This window comes from Callospermophilus lateralis, chromosome 3 (genome assembly GCF_048772815.1).
Source record: "Callospermophilus lateralis isolate mCalLat2 chromosome 3, mCalLat2.hap1, whole genome shotgun sequence".
Taxonomy (NCBI): Eukaryota; Metazoa; Chordata; class Mammalia; order Rodentia; family Sciuridae; genus Callospermophilus; species Callospermophilus lateralis.
Genome location: NC_135307.1, coordinates 157,557,845 through 157,577,348, shown reverse-complemented (window position 1 = coordinate 157,577,348; position 19,504 = coordinate 157,557,845). Strand labels below are relative to the sequence as shown.

The following is a 19,504-nucleotide window of genomic DNA, read 5'->3' as shown; positions in this document are numbered from 1 at the left end:
AAAATGACTCCAATGCTTATAGTTTGAAGAACTCTGATTTAGATTATATATTTGGTGATTTTTACTACATTGTAGTCAGTTTTTTGTCCAAGCACTTGGTATTGAATCAAAGGCCTAGTGCATACTAGGCAAGCACTCTACCACTGAGTTAGATCCTCAGTCCTTTTTATTTTGAAACAGGATCTCTCTAAGTTGCCCAGGTTGGCCTCAAACTTGCCATCCTCCTGTCTCAACCTCCTGGGTAGATGGGAATATAGGCATGTGCCTCCAAACCAGGATTGTGATCAATATTTATAAATATATGTATACTCTGTAGAATATAAGGTCCTGTGTGAATCCTTAGTTCTAGCTTAATAATCTTGTATACATCACTAGGTTTTTGCCTACCTAATCAAGCAGCTATTGAGAACTCGTAACTTTCCCACTATTGTGCTTTGTTTAGAGACTATTTTGTTAGGTGAACATAATATCAGAATTATTATATCTTCCTGGTAAAGAGCCTGTTACCTTCCCTCTATTCTTCAATGTCTCTATTTATCCTAAAAATAATTTATTTTCCTTAAAGTTGTTTGATTACTTAAAAGCCCTACCAAAATTTCTGGGGTTAATATTGGCCTGGAACCTTTTTCTATTTTTTACTAGCAACTCCTCTGTGTCCCTATGTTTTAAGTGGAGCTCTTAAAAATAGCATATAGCTGGGTTTTATTTTAAGACCAGTGGCAATTTGTCTTTTTAACTGGTAGGTTTAATCCACCAACATCTATTGTGGTTTCCTATGTAATTGGACTCATTTATACTCTCATTTTATACTTCCTATTTATAACAGTTTCTTTACATATTTTCCCATTCTTTTTTGCACTCTTATTGGATTATTCAAGTGTTATCCTTTTTTCCTTTACGGTTTATTTCCACTTTATCATTGAGTAATCCTTAAAAAAAAAAAAAAAATTAACTAAGCCCAGAATGGTAATGCACACTTGTAATCCCAGCTCCTCGGGAGGCTGAGGCAGGAGGATCACAAGTTCACGGTCAGTGTGGGCAACTTAAAGACCCTGTCTTAAAATAAAATAAAAAGGTGTAGGGGTATAGTTCAGTGGTTGAGCACTAACCTATCATATGCTAGGCCCTGGACTGGGCCCAGTAGCACAGAAAATCTCAGGAGACTTTGCTTCCCTGCCTCAGAACAAAGCAGGTAAGTGCTTACCTATCCTCCTCTCCCCTTATTAATCATGGGATAAATGTCTGCTCTTCCATTGAGGATGTAGGCCTTCAAGGGTTTGGGACTTAAATGGTATGTGAAGGAAAGCTCAGTTCCCACTTCCACTTCAGATAATCCCTTACCCCCTGGGTATTAAAGCCAAAAATGACTGTAGTTGTCATTACCCTACCCCATCCCAGGGTCAGCTTAGGCTACACCCCAGTCACTTCTCACTTAGCTTACAGTTTCTGGCAATCTCTTTGCTATCCCTACCTCAGCAAAACTTTTTTCATTTCTAAAAGGGAATCAGAGTATCTGGTCTAAAATTTTAAATGTAATCTTGGATTTGTTTTTGTTTTTGTTTTGTTTAACCCAGAGGAACTAAGAGAAAATGCAGTAACTAAAGACAGCTCTGTAATCACTTATTTCATGTGTTAATAGGATGGAAATAACTGACTTCCTACTTTAAAGAAACAATACTACTCATTTCAAAGAAGAGTTGAAACACTAAAAATAAAAATGTATTCTATTATAAGCCTTATTCATCAGCCATTTCAGATTCAATTTGTATGCCTGAGGAAAAAAAAATTTAAAAAAAATTATGAAGTCTTTGGAAAAGTAGGTATCTAAATAGACCTAAATCTTCTGAGAGCTTTAAGAAATCTACAAGTTTCATCTTATGAAGACAACATGCCTATGTGGTAGGAATCAAGGATCCTGACTTTTACAAATAAACATGAAGAATAAAGATGTGTCAGCCCACAACAAGAGTGCTTATTGCAGTTGACATGCACCTCTCAGAAAGCAGGGATGAACTTGACCTGCACTGCATGCAGCTAGCCTCCTCACATCGGCATCAGTATCTGCTGATATCAGGGCAATTTATTTTATAAGGACCAAATTTACAAAGAAAAACACAACTGTCTTGAAGGAGAAATTAATGTCCACCATGAAGTCTTACCCATTTTTGCAGAGAGTTATTTCTTGGTTCTTCACAGTTTTTACACACTTGCAAAAGGTCTCTACGTTTCATTTTCAATTTGTTACTTGTATAAGAAATGTATTTGATTCAGGTATGGTAAATTTTCCCCCCAGCAACCTTGACTAATTCTAATAATACATCTGAAGACTTTTTTTAAGTTTTCTATACATCTTAGCATATGAACCATTGTTTTGTTCTTTTCTTCCCACTCTTGATATGCTCTGCTTCACTCTTCTTGACAGGGTAGGACCTCCAACACAGCACTAAAGAGAAATGACGGATGGCTACAGAGGCGCACACCATAATTTTATCTACATGGAAGGTAAACAGGAGGATTTTAAGTTTAGCAAGACCCTGCCTCAAAATAAAAAATAAAAAGGGCTGGAATATAATTCAGTTGGCAAAGTATTCCTGGGTTCAACCCCCAGTAAGAACGAAAAACAAAAAAGAAAGGGAAAAAGGATGATGCTAGGCAACCAGTTCTTCCTGATATCTAAGGGCAGGATTTTATGTATCCCTTTTTTCAGTGTGATGTTTGCTACAGGCTTTCTGTAGACATCCTTTATCAGTTTAAAAAAGTCCATTTTTATCCCTAGTTTGCATAAATACATGGTTAATTTTACCAAATACTTTCTCTGTATTTGATAATCACGCTGAGCTACTCCTGTAATCTGTTAGCATGGGAGATGAATATAAACATATTTAAAATATTAAACCAAGTTTGCATTCCTAGGATAAATATGATATGTCATTATATACACCATACTAATTGATTTGGTTTGTATTTTTAAGAGTAAGATTTGATAATTTTCTTCCCTCCTATTTTCATCAGGTTTTATATCAAGATGAGTAGATAGTGTAGTGTTTCTTTTTTCTTTTTTTGAAGAGTTTGTGAACAACTGAAATGCTTATTCTTTAAAAGTCTAGTAGAGCTAATCAGTGAAGTCATCTGGAGCTGCTATTTTCTGTGTGAGAAAACTTGAAGGATCTAATTTCCTTAATAATTATAGGACTATGCAAGTTTTCTATCTCTTCTTGATTCAGTACTGATAAGTTACATTTTCTAGAAACTTATTAATATTGTAAGAATTTGCAAAACTTCTGCCATGTTGAGATGTAAAAGGGAAGTTTTTGATGTATGATGTATAACTCCTCTCTAGTTATTAGATATTTTAATAAATGTTAATATTGATTTTAAAATTTATGTAGCACAAGTTCTTCATAATAACCACTTATCTTTTTAATGTCTACATCATCTGTAGTGAAGTCCCATTTTACACACTTGATATTAGTTATTTATGTCTTTCTCTTGATCAATTTTGCTTGAGATTTGTCAATATTACTCATCTCTTCTAAGGGTGAAATTATGGTTTTGTTGAGGTTCCCTATTATATATTTGTTTTCTGTTTCATTAATCCTTATTTTACTTCTTGCTTATTGACAGGTTTATTTTGCCTTTTGTAATGTCTCAAGATAAATGCTTAGTTCATTAATTTTCATCTTTTTTCTCTTTCTGAATGCATTTAAAGTCATAAATTACCTGGTAAATAATATTTTAGCTACATGCTACAAGTTTTAACATACTATACATTTCAACATTTTTATTTCTCATTATTATTTTTTGACCTACACATGAATACTAGAAGCAATTTAAAATTTCTAAGTACATGGAGATTTTCCTTTTATTCATATTTCTGATTTAATTGAATAGTGATCTATCTACTCTGTACAATTTCAATCCTTTATTATTTCTTGAGAATTACTTTAAAGGCTACAGATATGGCTAACCTGAAGTATGCACTGGCTATAGTGTTTTATTTACAAAAAAATCATTACATACCAACCAGGCATGGTGGCACATGCCTGTTAATATCAGGGCCTTGGGAGGCTGAAGCAGGAGGATCCCAAGATCAAAGTCATTTATCAGCAATTTAACGAGACCTTGTCTCTAAATAAAATACAAAGAGGGCTGGGTATGAGGCTCAGTGGTTAAGCACCCCTGAGTTCAATCCCTGGTACCCCCCCAAAAAAAAATCATTACAAACTACATTCCTACTGCTCTGTTTAGCTGACAGGATTACTAAAATTCTCTACTATGAATATAGATTTGACCATTTTTTGAAAATTGTCAGTTTATGCTTTATGTATTGAGATTGAGCAATTTTAACTTTAGAATTAACAATCTTCAAATTGCATGATTATCATTATGAAGTGACCTTCTCTCTACATAATGGGTTTTGCCTTGAAGCATATTTGATATTACATTGATACACCAGGTTTTTTAAATAGTTTTTCTGTAGTATCTTTTTCTATTCTTTTATTTTCACCATCTTTCATAAACAGCACAGAGCTGAATGTTTTTAAAACCCAGTATGAACAAAATATTTACATTTTAACTGGAATATTTAGGTCATTTACATTTAATAAGAATGCTGACATATTTGGGTTTAAATCTGCGTTTTGTGCTACTTTATTCCCTGTCCTGGGTTACTGTCTGTCTTTCTTGATTATTTAAAACGTTTTATTCACCATTCTCTACCCCACTATTACAGAAGTAACTCACTGTTTCTACTCTTTAGTAATTATCTTTAAAAATCAACATGCAAGGTTCACAAATTTCAGTTACAAAAATTTTACCCTCCCCCATAAAATTTCATTACCTTTTCCAACTTAGATGTTACTGTTTTCATGTATATAATCTCATTTTATTTACACTTATTTAGGATTGTTCAAAAATTAACTAGTTTTACTCTTCATTGCCTGCAGACTCACTTTTTTCCATCTGGCCTCATCTTTCTTCCAAGAATATCCTTGAGAATGTCCTTTAGCCAAGATCCATAGTAACTGTCTTGGTTTATGTCTTAAAATGACCTTTTCACCTTCATGTTGAATTTTTCCCTCTAATTATTACACCACTAACCTATCCACATATAAACCTGTTTTTAGGTGGTTTGTTTTAGTTTTTGATGAATGTCTTATCCATTTTGCAAAAATTCTCAGTCATGATCTCTTTAGATACCCACTGAAGAGATCCAGATCCTCTCCTGGATCCCCAATTATACACACTTCTCAGTCCATTCTCTGTGAATCTCTATTGGTCTTACAAAGTATTCATCTATTTTATTTATTTATTTATTTAGTTAGTTAGTTGTTGATGAACCTTTATTTTATTTCTATGCAGCTCTGAGAATCAAACCCAGTGCCTAACACATGCTAGGCAAGAGCTCTACCGCTGAGCCACAACCCCAGGCCCATCTATTTGATTTTTAAAGATGAATACTATATATTTTCTTCTGTTCTACCTTCCAGTCCATGTCTTCTCTTCAGTTTTGTCTAATCTGATGATAATGCCATTTGTCAGATTTTTATTACAATTATTGACATTTTCATATTTACATGTTGGACCTGGTTCAGTGTTCAAAATATGCTAAACCATTTTATAGTTTCTTGTTCCTTGTGGGTATTTTCAACCTTGCCTATTACTTTCAGTAAGTGGTGGTATTTAATATGCATCAACACCACCATCTTATATTTTTACAGATCTGTTCCTATGTTCCTCACTGACAGCACTTTGCATCCTTTGTCTAGTTCTGTGTGTTTTGTGAGCATGGGCTGTTCATTTTCCTGTTACACTTTTACTGGGAATTCAACGAGCTTACATAAAGGTACAGTTCTTCATAGACCTGCCTGCTCAGAGACTGGCATAGGAGCACTATCTGTCCAGGTCAATTATAAAATAACTTTAAAATGAGCTTGTTTCCCAGTACTCAGGTCATGTGATCTATATAAGGGACAACTTCTCATATCAACTTCTCAGGCTACGCCATTGCACCCAACCTGGCTCTTGGGTAGGGTAAGTACTTCCTTTCTTCTTTCCTTTCCTTCCTTTCTATGTATTTATTTGCTGTATACTGCTGGTCTATCTGCATATTTGCTTATTTATCTTGCAGTGCTAGGGATTGAAACTTGGGCCTCCCAAATGCCAAGCAAGCGCTCTACCCCTGGGCTACATTCCCAGTCCCAGAAGTACTTACTTAGGACTTTCCTTCTTCCTAAAGGTATTGAAGTCCTTAGTGGTTCCAGCTCTTAGGAGAAGGCTCTCCTATTATGCTGTCCATGTTGATCTCTGCCCCTTGTGCTGAGAGATTCCCTCAAAACTTAAGAGTTTGCACAGTTCACCCAAGGCCCTCAGGGTCGTGTTTATCCTTCTTCAGTATCTTCCAGGCCATTCCTTGCTTTACAGGAGGTGTTTTTGATCTTCTATCTAGTACTTGCCCCAGCCCATCCCAAATCAGAAGACTGGTGTAGACAACCCAGGCCTTACCTCACCAGAAACCCAGTGTCCCTTCAATCTTTAAGCTAACTGATAGCTGGCACTGTTGCCACTCACAATCAAACCAAATTCCAGCCAATCAAGCTCTTCAAAGAAAAGGGAAAACATCACTGTTATGTGACAGGAAGGCTGGCTGTGCCAGCAAGACAAGTTTCTAATTCAGACCTGGATATGTGAAGTGCTTCCTATTCACAGTTTCCCTTTCTGAGGTTTTAGGTACTCAGTCAGCCACAATCTAAAGTATGTATCATCAAAAGGTCAATGTGACCTAATGCTATATCACACTGCCTACATCATTTACTTATCTTTATCTTGTCAGGCAGGCATTGAACCATCTCACATTGTCAACAGAAAAACAATGGGTACAGAACAATAAGATACCAAGAAAGACCACATTCACATAATTTTTATTACAGATATTGTTGGAACTCTTCTTCTCTGTTATGTTATTGTTGTTAATCTCATACTGTGCCCAATTCATAAATTCAACTTTATCATATTACATTGTATAGGAAAAAAACGTTGTATATATGGGGTTCAGAACTACCTGCAGTTTTAGGCATCCACCGGAGTCACAGGAGTATATTCCCACAGATGGGAGAACTACTATACCCTAATCCCAAGAGTGGGAGGTGGATAAGTAGGAGATCCTGCAGGTGTATCCCCACACCACCATACTCATGTAAGGGGTGGATCTTCTAATTAGAAATGTATGAGCCAGGGCTGAATAAGGTCTGGTACCCAACTGTTGTTTGCCTTGTTTTTAAGAAACCAAGAGGGATCAGATCAGAACACAAATCAACTCCCTCACTTAATTTTTATGAGGAGCTCCTTTCCACTTGGATTTGTGGTGAAGAAATAACATTTGCTCACTGACATTAAATCTGACCCTCCTATCAGCCCTTTGCAAAGACCCATCTTTGATTAACAAATTCTGCTGGCCAGACATTCCCATCTCTGTGACAAAAGAACTCTGGTATGAAGGAATTGATTCTTATTATCAAATTTTGTTTCCTTCCTAAAGTCAGTCATTTCACAATGCACTCTAAACTCTCATATACTACTGGTGGTAGTACAAATTAATAGAAGCATTTTTGGGGGGAAAAGTCTGGCACTATCTTCTAAAGCTGAGCATACACCTCCTCATGGCTCTGCAATTCCACTCCAATGGAAACATGAATATGTGTTCACCAAAAGTCAGAGGCAAGACCAGTATTATCTGTAACAGCCCCAAATTGGAAACTATCCAAGTACCTATCCAGAGTAAAATGGATAAAATGAGATATATTCACATACTGGAATATAAACAACAAGAATGAATGAATAAACTACAGCTATCCCAAATACATGGATGAAATCTTACACATATGCTGAGGGAAAAACAAGCATATGCCACGTGATTCCACATCTATAGAATTCCTACAAAGGTAAAAAGAATCTATTAGAAATAGGAGAACAGTTGTCCTTGGGAACAGGCAGCAAGTGAAAGGGGACACAGGGACACAAGAAGAGCTATAGAGAAAAATAATAGACTTCTTGATCTGATGGTTAAACAAGGGTTTATACTCTGTAAAAAATGTATTGAGCTATAGACTCAAATATATTTATTTCAGTAAAGAGTTAAAAATAACACTCGCCTAGCATGTGTGAGGCACTGGGTTCGAACCTTAGCACCACATTAAAAAAACAAATAAATAAAGATATTGTGTCCACCTATAACTAAAAAATAAATATTTTTTTAAAAGTATGTGTGCCATCTCTGACAGGAAAATGCATCTCATGGATCCTGAAGGAAAGGTAAATTTAAGGCCTAAAGAACCTGTCACAGTTTGTCTCTACTGCTACCTCCCAGCTCTTACATATACACAATACTGTTCTCTCCAAAGAGAGGAATTAAAGAAACCAGGCAGGTGTTACCTCCTGATGTGTCCAGGACAGCAAGGAGCCACACCTACTGTGCTATCCTCCTCACAGTCTTAAAAAATAAAACTGTACAACATAAGGCTCAGGAACTTAAGACAGAAGCTACATATGACAGTCAACTTAGAGTGGGCTTCAGAGTCAAGGCTAAAGTTGACTTTTCAGAAGTTCCTTGACAAGTCCCTAATAAGACTTTTCATGAAGAGTTGTAATAATTCATTTATTTTTTAGCTCCTTCCTTCCCTGAATCATTTATTATTAAAAAATTTTTGAAAATTAAGATTTTTCTAAATACTACAGTATAAATATCAAGAACCAAAAATAAGAATGTATCCAACAGAAATAAAGCTGCATCAATTCCTATTCATAGAAAACTCAATTGTCTTTGATACAGTTGAGCTGTACATTCTAATCACTGAAGGACAGATTCCAGAAAACACCACACCTAGGTATGGACAAGGGGCTGTCACACTTCCATGTAAAATGAGTAGGTCACAAACCGTCATTACAAAGGGCTAGGAATCTAGGATGTTCTTTTCCATTCTTTGCCTACAAGCAAGAGAGAAGGAGAAATGAAGAATGGCAGCTAGCCTGGAATCCACTCTCACCTACAAGACCAGCATGCCTTTGACCAGGCTTTTCCATCTCTGCTAACTTACACACTAAAGCCCTCTGAGGGTAAAGAAGCCCACTGCGAGGAGAGGCAGCAGAATAACCTCTCAAGTCCTCTCACTCCTTAGTCTGACCAAGAGAAAAGAAAATGCCATACCAACTAAAAGAAAAGAATTCTCCCTCCTACCACTGAGAAACACTGAAACACAAAATCCACCTCTATTCAGAGCAAGCCAGCACATTGTTCAGAACCAAAAATAACGTTTTGTTTCCTGGTTAAGTGTGTCGTCACTGATATGCTCAGTTACTCTGCAAACCCCACCTCATGCTCATAATTCACACAGGGAAACACAGGATGCTGACTGCCAGTGCTCCTCCCCCGAACTAGGACAAGCACCTGGGAGGGCCCAGCCCTGCTGAGGTGCTATGGATGATGGGCTGTGGAGAAACAGGCAGCCCTGAGATCTATATAATATGCTGGCCAGGAGATTCAGGGAGCCAGGAGAGGGAGGGCAGGCACCCAAGCCTTCCCCTAAGGCACACTTAAACCTCCGGCCTCTGCTGCCAGAGCAGGGACTGTCCATGCTTGACAGCGCCACTCCACAACGTTCTTGTCAATTTCTCAACTGGAGCCAGGCTGGAGGTAATCCAAAAATCACTTGCACTTGGCTCTGGAATATGTTTTTGTGTTTATATTTGATGCTCTAGGAATCCAGACTACTTCAGGCTAAATGATAATATACCCAAAGTATATGAGCACTAGGAAATCGTCTCTTCAATTAGCTCAGCATCTATTGGGTGCCATCACCGTTGAAGATATTGGGGACACCTGAGGAAACAAAACAGATAATATCCCCATGTTGGTAGAACTGCTCCACTGGGGGTGGAGCATAGCAAAGTCAAATATGGGATACATTAAGTGGTGATAATCAACAGAAAGTGATGCAGAGATGAGAAAGACATGAAAAGAGACAGATAGCTGTCACTTTAAAAAGAGTGGCAACAGAAGCTGGGGTTGTGGCTCAGTGGCAGAGCACTTGCCTTGCACATGTGAGGCACTATGTACCACATAATAATAAACAAAATAAAGATATTGTGAAAATAAAAAGAGTGGCAACAGACCTGAGGGAGATGGGGGAGCCAGTCACGTGGTTATCTGGTTATCCCCAGGTAGAGGCAACCGCACATGAAAAAGGCCTGAGTCAGAAGTGTGCCCGAGGAGCAAGGGACATGGTAGGCAGCCAGAGCCTAAGTGGGGACACTGGAGACCACTATAAAGACTCTGGCCAAGGAGGCTCTTTAACAGAAGACTGCTTTGGAACAGATTAGAAGGCATGGGGTGAGGGCAAAAACTGGAAGACCACTTCAGAGGGTAGTAAAACAATCCATGCAAGAGGTGAAAGGGGTTGGACAGTGGAACCAAAAGAGGGTAAGAAGTCCAATGGGGGCTCTATTTTAAAGGTGGAACTGATGGGATTTGCTGATGTTGAAGACACTGGCATGAGAGAGCAGGGAATTAAACCAAGGTTTGAAGCCTCAAAGATGGAGCCATCTGGCCTACTTTCATTTACATGAGAAACAAACTAAAGCCCAGAAAGAGAAAAGTCATGTCTAAGGTCACACCACTTATTCCTGGGATCAGAACCCCAACCAGGGCTTATCTCACTGCCCCATGCTGGAGATGAGCCAGGCCGCTCCCAGAAGCTCTTCAGTCCCCTCAAGGACTGCTGAAACCGCAGCACATCACATAAACTAGGGTAGAATGCTGGTGCATGAGAGCACAGGCTCTTCCCAGAGGGTGACCACAGTTCATAGTTTTCATGCAAGAAAAACCAACATAATGTGGCCAGACATTCTCATCTTTTCCAAGAGGGCCCTAAATATTTTTTCCAAGAGATAAGCCCTAGTGGGGGTTCTGATACCAGGAATAAGTGATGTGACCTTAGACATGACTTTTCTCTTTCTGGGCTTTAGCTTCTTCCTCATGTAAAATGAAATATTTTAATGGGGGAAAAATCCCCCCATTTTTAAAAGGTGTTTAATGACATGGGGTTTGTCACACAAATGTCATGTGCAGGCCAATTTCAGTCCACACAGTGCACCAGCCTCAAACCTGTCTTGAGACAGCTTAACACAGACCTTGTCTGCTGATAACTAGCCCAGAGGTAGGGTACAGAATTAAAGGTTTGGGATCAGGATGGTCTTTTAGTATGACTTTTGAGTCAGCAAATGATATTCATTATCACTATAAATAGCTGATAACTTCCGGCACAATCTCAGTGGGCCACTCCTCTGACCAACAAGAGATTGACTAGTTGCCCAACACTGAAGATTCTTTGTTTAATCTTTGGTTCTGTCATTCTGAGTACTAAGATGAACCCACTAGGACAACCAAGAATTCAACAGCTCTTCCCAAATACTGATCCTCTCAAATCCCACTGAGCCTTTCGGAGTCATATGGAGTATGAAAGAGCCTGCAAATTCGTTACTGCCCCAGGGGTAGGAAAACTCCAATATGTTGGAAGATGTAAGGTTTGATGACCAAGCAGGTAGTCCAGTCTTGCCAAAATAATTGAGAATTTACGACTTTAAGGAATTATAGGACTTTAAAAAAAAAAAACATTAAAGTTGCTGTGCATTCTAGAGAGATTGGAGAGTCACTTTTGTCTGGTTTTAAACTTGGGTGTATTCTTGCCTGTTTGGGGAGACTCATTCAGAATTTGTCTGCCTAAAAAAAAAAAAAAAATGGTCTCTTAGGAAGTCCCTGAGTTAATATTCTATAATGCTAACTGGCCTTGCTTGCCCACTTAAAATTAAATATTTACTTTCCTTACAAGCCATATGATTTCTACTTAATACTTATTTATTTTCCATGTTTGGTACATTTGGCCATTTAGATGCTGTTGCTATTAGGTAAAAACTGATATCCCCCCACTCCCCACTCATTATGTAGTTTACAATGCAGAGTCAGGACTAATGTGATTAAAAGTGACATTTTATTAGGTCAAAGCATATGAACTGCCACTAGTCAACTGTACTGATCTATAGAATGGGCATTTCACCTGGCTGGTCATCAAAATATTTCCCTATGATGAAGAGAACAGAGACTTAACTAGAGAATAACAGCTTCCCTAGACCAATGTTATCTGACAGAACTTTCTGTGATGATGGAAATGATCTAAATCTACACTGACTAATATGTGACTACTGAGCACTAGAAATGTGGCTAAGAAACTGATTTATCTCATTTTACTTGTTTTAAAGTCAAACTTAAATAGCTGTATATGGCTATGGTGCCAGACAATACCATTTTTCATAGCAACTTCTTCAGACAAGAACTAGAAGTCCCTCATTTGTATGTATAGATTTGAAGGTCCAGAAGAGAGATGCTTCATAAAGAAATGAAATTCAAAGTACCTTCTTGCATTGCCACTTTACATTTTCAACTGACTCTCCACCTTCTCGCCAGTGAAACTTAATTTTGGTCTTCTAGTTCTATGTTGTCTCTGGGATAATTACTGTCCCTAGAAGGTAGAATTGTACAACCCCACAGAATGTTTGGAAGGCAGAGTCCAGGTCACCTAGAAACTGGCAACAAAAACAAGTCTAAACACCTCCTGATCTGCTGGGCCTCCCCATTCTCATCCACCAAATGGGTGACAACTATACCTATCCTAAAAAATAAGGTTGTTGTCAGTCTTAAATGTACATTAAAGTTATGAAATCTGATTATAAACAGTAAACCTTAAAAATCAAGTAGTGTTCAGTTTCATTTATCCCATGAAACAGCTGGATTAATTACTGAGGATATTTTAACCCAGAGATGGTAGATTATTCCACTTAATCAGTATTAATTATGGAAACCCTCTATCTCCAAACTCCAAGATCCCTTTCTTGCCATCCCTCAATCATGGCCTCCTCCAGGCTTCAGCTAAATCAGGAGTCCTGTGATTCAGGTCTGCACCACTCTGTGTCAAAGGAAACTTACTAGATCTTATCCACTGTAGGCCTGGGATATACAGAAGGAAAGCACAGTCTCTACCTTCATAATTCTGACTGACCATTTTTCCCTCTGGAAACAAGATTTTAACAAAAAAATCCGGTATCTCAAAAGAATTGTTGTCTCTGACTCTATGTCATTTGTCTATTAGTTAAAGCTCCCAGCGATAAGAGAATGAGTAAGAAGAATCCAGGATTTTACACTTTAAAAAGGTATTCTGCTGCATAATAAACCAATATTCCAATTAAATCATTTGCATTCAACCATTTAAACGGAGTTTGGTGCTATATAATTATTGCAGCCTGTAGAGTTAGGGCTCATTTCAGCAAAGAGCATAATTACTCAAATGATTCGATTCAGGATTTATTTAAAACTCTCCCATCAACAAAAAATATCCTTATACCATGGTACTGCTCTAACTTCTTAATCTCCTTTTGAAATGGTCAGAGGCAGACTTCTAAGTATAAAAGGGTAAAGTTCTCTTATAACATAGTGCCTATAGCCCTACCCACTGGAAACCCTCTGTTTCCAAACCCCAGGACTCCTTTCTTACCCTCCTCTGGGGTGTGGCCAGGCAGCCCAATAATATGGGTTTGCCTGGCTATCCAAGTCTGCCCTGTTCCATACAAAGGGAAACTTACTAGGAGGTCTGCCCTGACCTCTCCTCCTCTACTTAAATCAAGAAGGAAGTGGCATCTCCAGGACCTCAGAACCGGAAGGTACTTCTGGAAGGGAAACAAGTTGGCAGACCATAGCGGGCTGACCTTTGGAAAGTTCATAAACAAATTAAGACATCACCAAAGTTAGATAGCATGCTGCAGAATCACTGAGATTTCTTGGGGTATCCAATTAATGAGCAGTTAAGACAAACAAGGGCAGTTGGAATAGTATACGGAGGTGGAAGGGAGGTAGAAGAATGCCCCCCAAATGCTTAGGGCTCGTGTAAAATGTGCAGTTGTTCAGCCTGGGATATGAGACCCTACTGGGTCACTTTCCCCAAACTTCAGAAAATTCCATCCAGATACTGGCAACCAGGAAGATTTCAGCACACTGAGTGAATAACTGGGCAAACAGAGACGTGGGAGTCTTCCAAGAGCCTCCAAAGTTTCATTTCCTTGGTGCTTCCAGTCTCTCCTGACCTCTGACCTACGCAGTTATTGCCAAACTGCCTGCTGTTTGCACAAGGTCCCAGCACTTCCCTGCACAGCTCCCCTGACCCCATAGTGAGTGGGTGGTACTATCTCCAGGCTACAGATAAGGAAACCCAGGTTCAGAGAGGTTAAGGGACCAGAGATATGTAGTCTAGCAAGTGGAATCCAAACTTGTGACTTCTGCAGGCTGCAGGCCTGCGTGGTCTGCAGTAGGCAAGTAGAAGCCTGGCTCCACCTTGCTCCTGTGTCCGGCACATCCCTAAAAATGCATCCCAAAAGGACAAGCCAACACTTGTTGACTACTTCCTACATGTGCTGGTCCTTCACAGCTTTCTCTAAAGTACAGAGAATCAGGAGCCCCATTTTTCAGACGAGGAAATTGAGACGGCCCCTCACCCCAAGCCCGAGAAAGATGACCTGGTCCTAACCTCCACGTTGCATGGACACCAGACAGTGCCACACCTTGTGATTTGTAATGCAAAGGGGATCCCTAAAGCATCTCTGAGCCCCAGTGGAAACTCGGGCCACAGTAACACTCTCCCTACCAAAAGCGCAGGAGGGGAGCCTGGCGGGCTGGGGCGGGCAGCGGGCTGGGTGCCAGAGCACTTGGCCCGCCGGGCCGGAGGTGCCCGCTTCCGCTTGGGCCTGGCACTGCCGACCCATTCATAGTGGCCGCGGGAGGGGCAGGCCGAGCTGGGCCCGGAGTGGCCCCGACCCCCGCCGGGTGCCCTCGCGCCGGACATCGCGCGGCCCCGCGGGGGAAACGGTGCCCCAGCCCCGCCGCCAGGGGGAGCAGGGAACCTCGTCCCGCACTCCGGGAAGTTGCCACCACGGCCGCCCGAACGTCCGCGCCCGGGACAGCACCCTGGGGCGTCCGCAGAGCACGCCTGCGGCCCGGGCCCGCCCCGTCGAGTCTTCCAGGATCCCCCAAGACACCGCTACTCGGCGGCCCGCAACCGGGCGCACTCGGCCCTCAGGTTGCCCATTCAATCCCGCCTTCCTCCCCACGGCCTCCACCGCCTTCCGCCAGCTCCCCCCCACTCCTCCGGCCCGGACTCCAGCCCGGCAACGTCATCCGGCGGCTTCCCGAAACTTAACCCCTTCCTCCGCCAGCTGTGCGCCGCCCCGCCCCGCCGCCAACTTTCTTCGCCCAACTTAGGAGCGCGCGGGCCGGCCCGACGGCCGGGCCGGGAGGGAGGGGTCGCCACGTCGCGCCGCCGGGCCGCCACAGCTCGCCAGACTGCCAGGGACGTGGGGTCCGCGCAGCTAGGCGCGCTCGGCCGCCGCCCCTGAATAGGAATGGGCCTTGGCACACGCCCCCCCACCCGAGTCCCACCCCGAGGGGCCGCGGCCGCGGTGACGGCGGGCGGCGGGCGAGCCGGCGCCGCCGGGGGAGGGGCCGCCAAGGAGACGTGTCACTCGCGGCGCGGCGCGGCCGGCCCCGGCACCCCGACGGCCGGGCCCGCGCGCCGCTACCGCCGCCGCTGCCGCTGCAGGGCCCAGCCAAGTTTCTTACCTGCAGGCGGAGACGCGAGAGGGAGAGCAAGAGGACAGGAGCCGGAGCCGCCGCCGCCGCCGCCGCCGCCGCGGAACCGGGAGAGAGGAGCCGGCCGAGCCTCCACCAAGAAGCCGCCCCCAAGCAGCTGCAGGCGCCGCGACCCCGACGCCGTCCGCCCCGTCCGCCGTCCGCTCCGGCCGCTCGCTGGCTGCGTGCGCGCGTGTGGAGTCGTGGCACTTTCTGCCTCGGAGCTGGCGAACGGCCCCCACCGCCGGGATCGCCGCCTCCTGCCTTCCCCACCCGGGCCAGCCATTCATCGAACCGCCTCTCCTTATTGGTCCGCTACCCGCCACTCTGCTGGTCGCTGGCCAGTAAGGACGCGAATGGCCGAGCCGCGGCGGCGGCCATTGGACAAAGAGGAGGGTCTCCGCCTCGGCCAATGGGAGAGGGGAGGAGCTGCGGGGAGCCGCGGGGGGCGGGGCCGAGAAGGGGCGGGCCGCGTAGCGCTGGTCTCTGCGCGGGGGCGGAGCGGGACCCGAGCGCTCCGCCCAGCTAGGGGTGGTCCCCGACCAGCCCCGCCCATTCCGGGCCTGGGCGCTGCTTGCCGTAGCTGACTTGGAATGGGCTCCGCCTAGGCGGGAGGCGGAAGGTTCGAATCCCAGCAGACCCTGGCCTGCGCCTTTGGACGTCTCCGGTCTTAGGTGGCGGTGGGTGTCACCCTAAGCAGGATTGCGCAATTCAAGAAATTGCTTTATTCAAACCCAACTAAACTTTCCGAAAAGCAGAGCCCCCTGGGGTTTCTGGGTGGGAACACAACTTCTGCTGGGGGGCAACTCAAGATAAGTAATCATCTTCAAAGAGATTACAGTCAACACTAGAAAGATTTCCTTGAATAAAGGGGAAAATTGGGGTGAAAAACCCAGAAAGTGTACAAAGCATTGTGAACATCACACACCCTTTGTTTAGAGAGGATGCACCCAAGGCTCAGTGTGTCTTTCTTGTTCTGGCCTAAACCACAGCCCCAGAGTAATAATTCATCACCCACTTTATGGACTTTTTATTCCAGGTAATGGGAAAGGTGAAAGGTTCTGACCCAAGAAAATTCACCTATACTCCAGGAAACTGAACAATTGGCACTTCCTCATTACATGTGTTCCTTCCAGATATTACCCAACACTGTCTTCATAACCAAATTTAATTAAGTTAACTGTAGGCTTAGATTTTAACCGTTATAACAGTCTCTTAAAATTAATCAGCCAGACCCAGTGGTGCAGGCCTGTAATCCCAGTTACTAGGAGGCTGAGGCAGATGGATCCCAAGCTGGAGACCTGCCTGGGCTATTTAGCAAGGCCCTCCCTTAGAATACAATGTAAAAAGGGCAGGGTGTGTGGCTCAGTGGTAGGGGACTTGCCAGGTTGCATGAGGCCCTGAGTTTGATCCGTAACACTGCAAGAACAAAAAACTAACCCTTCAGCAGTGGTGCAGGTCTGTAATCCCAGTGACTCAGGAGGCTGAGGCAGGAAGATTGCAAGTTCAAAGTCAGCCTCAGCAATTTAGCGAAGCCCTAAGCAACTCAATGAGACCCTGTCTCTAAATAAAATACAAAAAGGGCTAGAGATGTGCCTCAGTAGTCGAGTGCTCCAGAGTTCAATCCCTGGCACCGAAGAAAAAAAGAACAAAAACTAACCCTTCAAACTAGAGCCAAAGCCAGTTTCTTTGAAATTTAAGTTTCTAAGAGGCCAAAAGGGCTGTGACTGTCTATCTGCCCACACCACTCCTCTCATGTTTGTGGTTGCAGAATTCCCTGCCTAATACCTACTTTTTTAAGACAGTTTCTCCACAAACACCACCACCATTTGCCATTGGTACTATACTAGTTATTGTTAGAAGTTGAAAATAAAAACCTTTATGAGGGAATAAAGAGGAGTTAGGTTGAAATTAAACTATTCATTTCTATTTTCAATCTCAGCAGTTCCTTAGCACATTAATGATTAATCAACGGGAATTAACCTGGATCAGCTTTCTACACTCATTTTCTTCAGTGAACCCTGGCTTGAAATAAATTCAAGAATTCCAACTTCTGGCTGGCAATTACTACCAACTGGTCTTACTTTACCACAGATAAGCCATTTAACCTCTCTGAACATCGATGTATTTATTTTAGGACAGTCACTTTCTTCTGGGTTTTAGGGAAGAAATTCATTCATTCATGGATGTTTGTTGAGAGACTGGGATAGAGCAGGCAGCCCAGAGTAATACATAGACCCAGTAAAGACCCAACTGCCCAGGGGCCTGTTCTCGTGTAGGAGCCTCCTTTTGTTCACTGTTTTCCCAGCAGATCCTGGCACAAGGATATGGTTCAAAATTTCAATTGTTTCTTACTATTCAAAGGAGATTTGGTATCCAGGACCACCACTCACAGATGTAAAAAAATCTGAAGATGCTCAAGTCTCATCTAAAATGGCATAGTATATTCATATTTCCTACATGCATCCTTCCATACATGTTAAATCATCTCTAGATTACTTATAATATCTAATAAAATGCAAATATGATATAAGTGGTTGTTATACATTTTGTTTACGGAATAATAACAAGGAGGGGAAAGTCTATTGATATTTAGTATAGATGCAGGTTTTTTCTGAAGTTTTTTATCTTCAGTTGAGTATGTGGGTGCATAACCTGTGGATAGCTCTGGAAGGCAACTGTAATTCATTTAGAGGTGATTATAAGAAACACTGATGGATAAATAGGATAGGAAGGAGCCAGTAAAGAACACAGTATCATGCACTTGTTTTGTTTTTTCTTTTTTCTTTTTTTGCAGGGTCGGGGGTTAAACAGTGATTGAACCCAGGGGCACTTAACCACTGAGCCATATCCCCAGTCCTTTATATTTTTTTTATTTAGAGACAATGTCTCACTAAATTGCTTTAGGCCTCCCTAAATTGCTGAGGCTGTCTTTGAACTCACAAATCCTCCTGCCTCAGCCTCCAGAGAACTGGGATTACAGCATGTGCCACCACACCCTGCGTCAAGAGAGTAACTTCTGTAGGCTGCCAGGGCTTGGTGTCACTGGAGATGCTGGGAAATGATACAGAACACACCTCAGAAATGTCCCACCAGAGGGATAAGGACATGGTTGTTTTGCACTCCCAGTCCTTGTTGGTTAAGGGACTTTAACTCACCCTACTCCTTATCAGCCAGAGAAGGCCTTGCAGAAAGAAGTTCTTGATAGAATGGTGACTGCCAGAGGGTGTGGGAGAGAGCACCTTAAAGCCTTCCACATGGAACCAGTGCCTGCCACAGCACCTGCCTGACACAGCAGCTGGTGTGAATGGGTAATTTAAACACAAAACAATATTTCTGTAAATATTGTCCAATGAATGATAGGATCATGAAGTCTCTAGGAGTAAGTGGTATTTATTACAAAAAGAGGCTCCCTATCTGTTCCTCCTCCTAATTTAATATTTGGTTCAGCCTCAACACAACGTTCAATTCAGGACAGAAGGAAGAGTGGCCTCCTCTGAGCTTTGCTTACCGAAATCCCTCCCCACTCATCTTCTGCCACCCCCAGCTATGTGCTAGAGACTCCCACCTGCAGCTTCATCTTCCTCAGGCACCTTTTGAGTGGAGAAACCGACCTCCCTCAGCCAAGCTCTATCAGAGCTGGTCAGCCTCACATCCCACCTTACGGTCTATCCTCATGGCCACACTGCTGTACCTGTGGAGTCCCATCTTTATCCCTGCACAATCTCATCAGCTCTCCCAAGGTGTAGATGGGAAAAACCATAGTTATCCCCTGGACTAGAT

The 19,504-nt window shown here is 42.5% G+C and overlaps 1 protein-coding gene across 4 annotated transcripts in view; it reads right to left on the bottom strand.

Moving 5' to 3' along the window:
• The window catches only part of Rrbp1 (ribosome binding protein 1), a 67,861-nt gene extending 51,867 nt beyond the window's left edge, over positions 1 to 15,994 (bottom strand). For 3 of the 4 annotated variants that reach the window (XM_076851489.2, XM_076851493.2, XM_076851491.2), the window contains exon 1: positions 15,713 to 15,994. The gene's annotated coding sequence lies outside the window, so the exon portion shown is untranslated. The remainder of the gene's footprint in view (positions 1 to 15,712) is intronic. The other variant, XM_076851490.2, reaches the window with a different exon arrangement.
• Between the last annotated feature and the right edge of the window lie 3,510 nt (positions 15,995 to 19,504).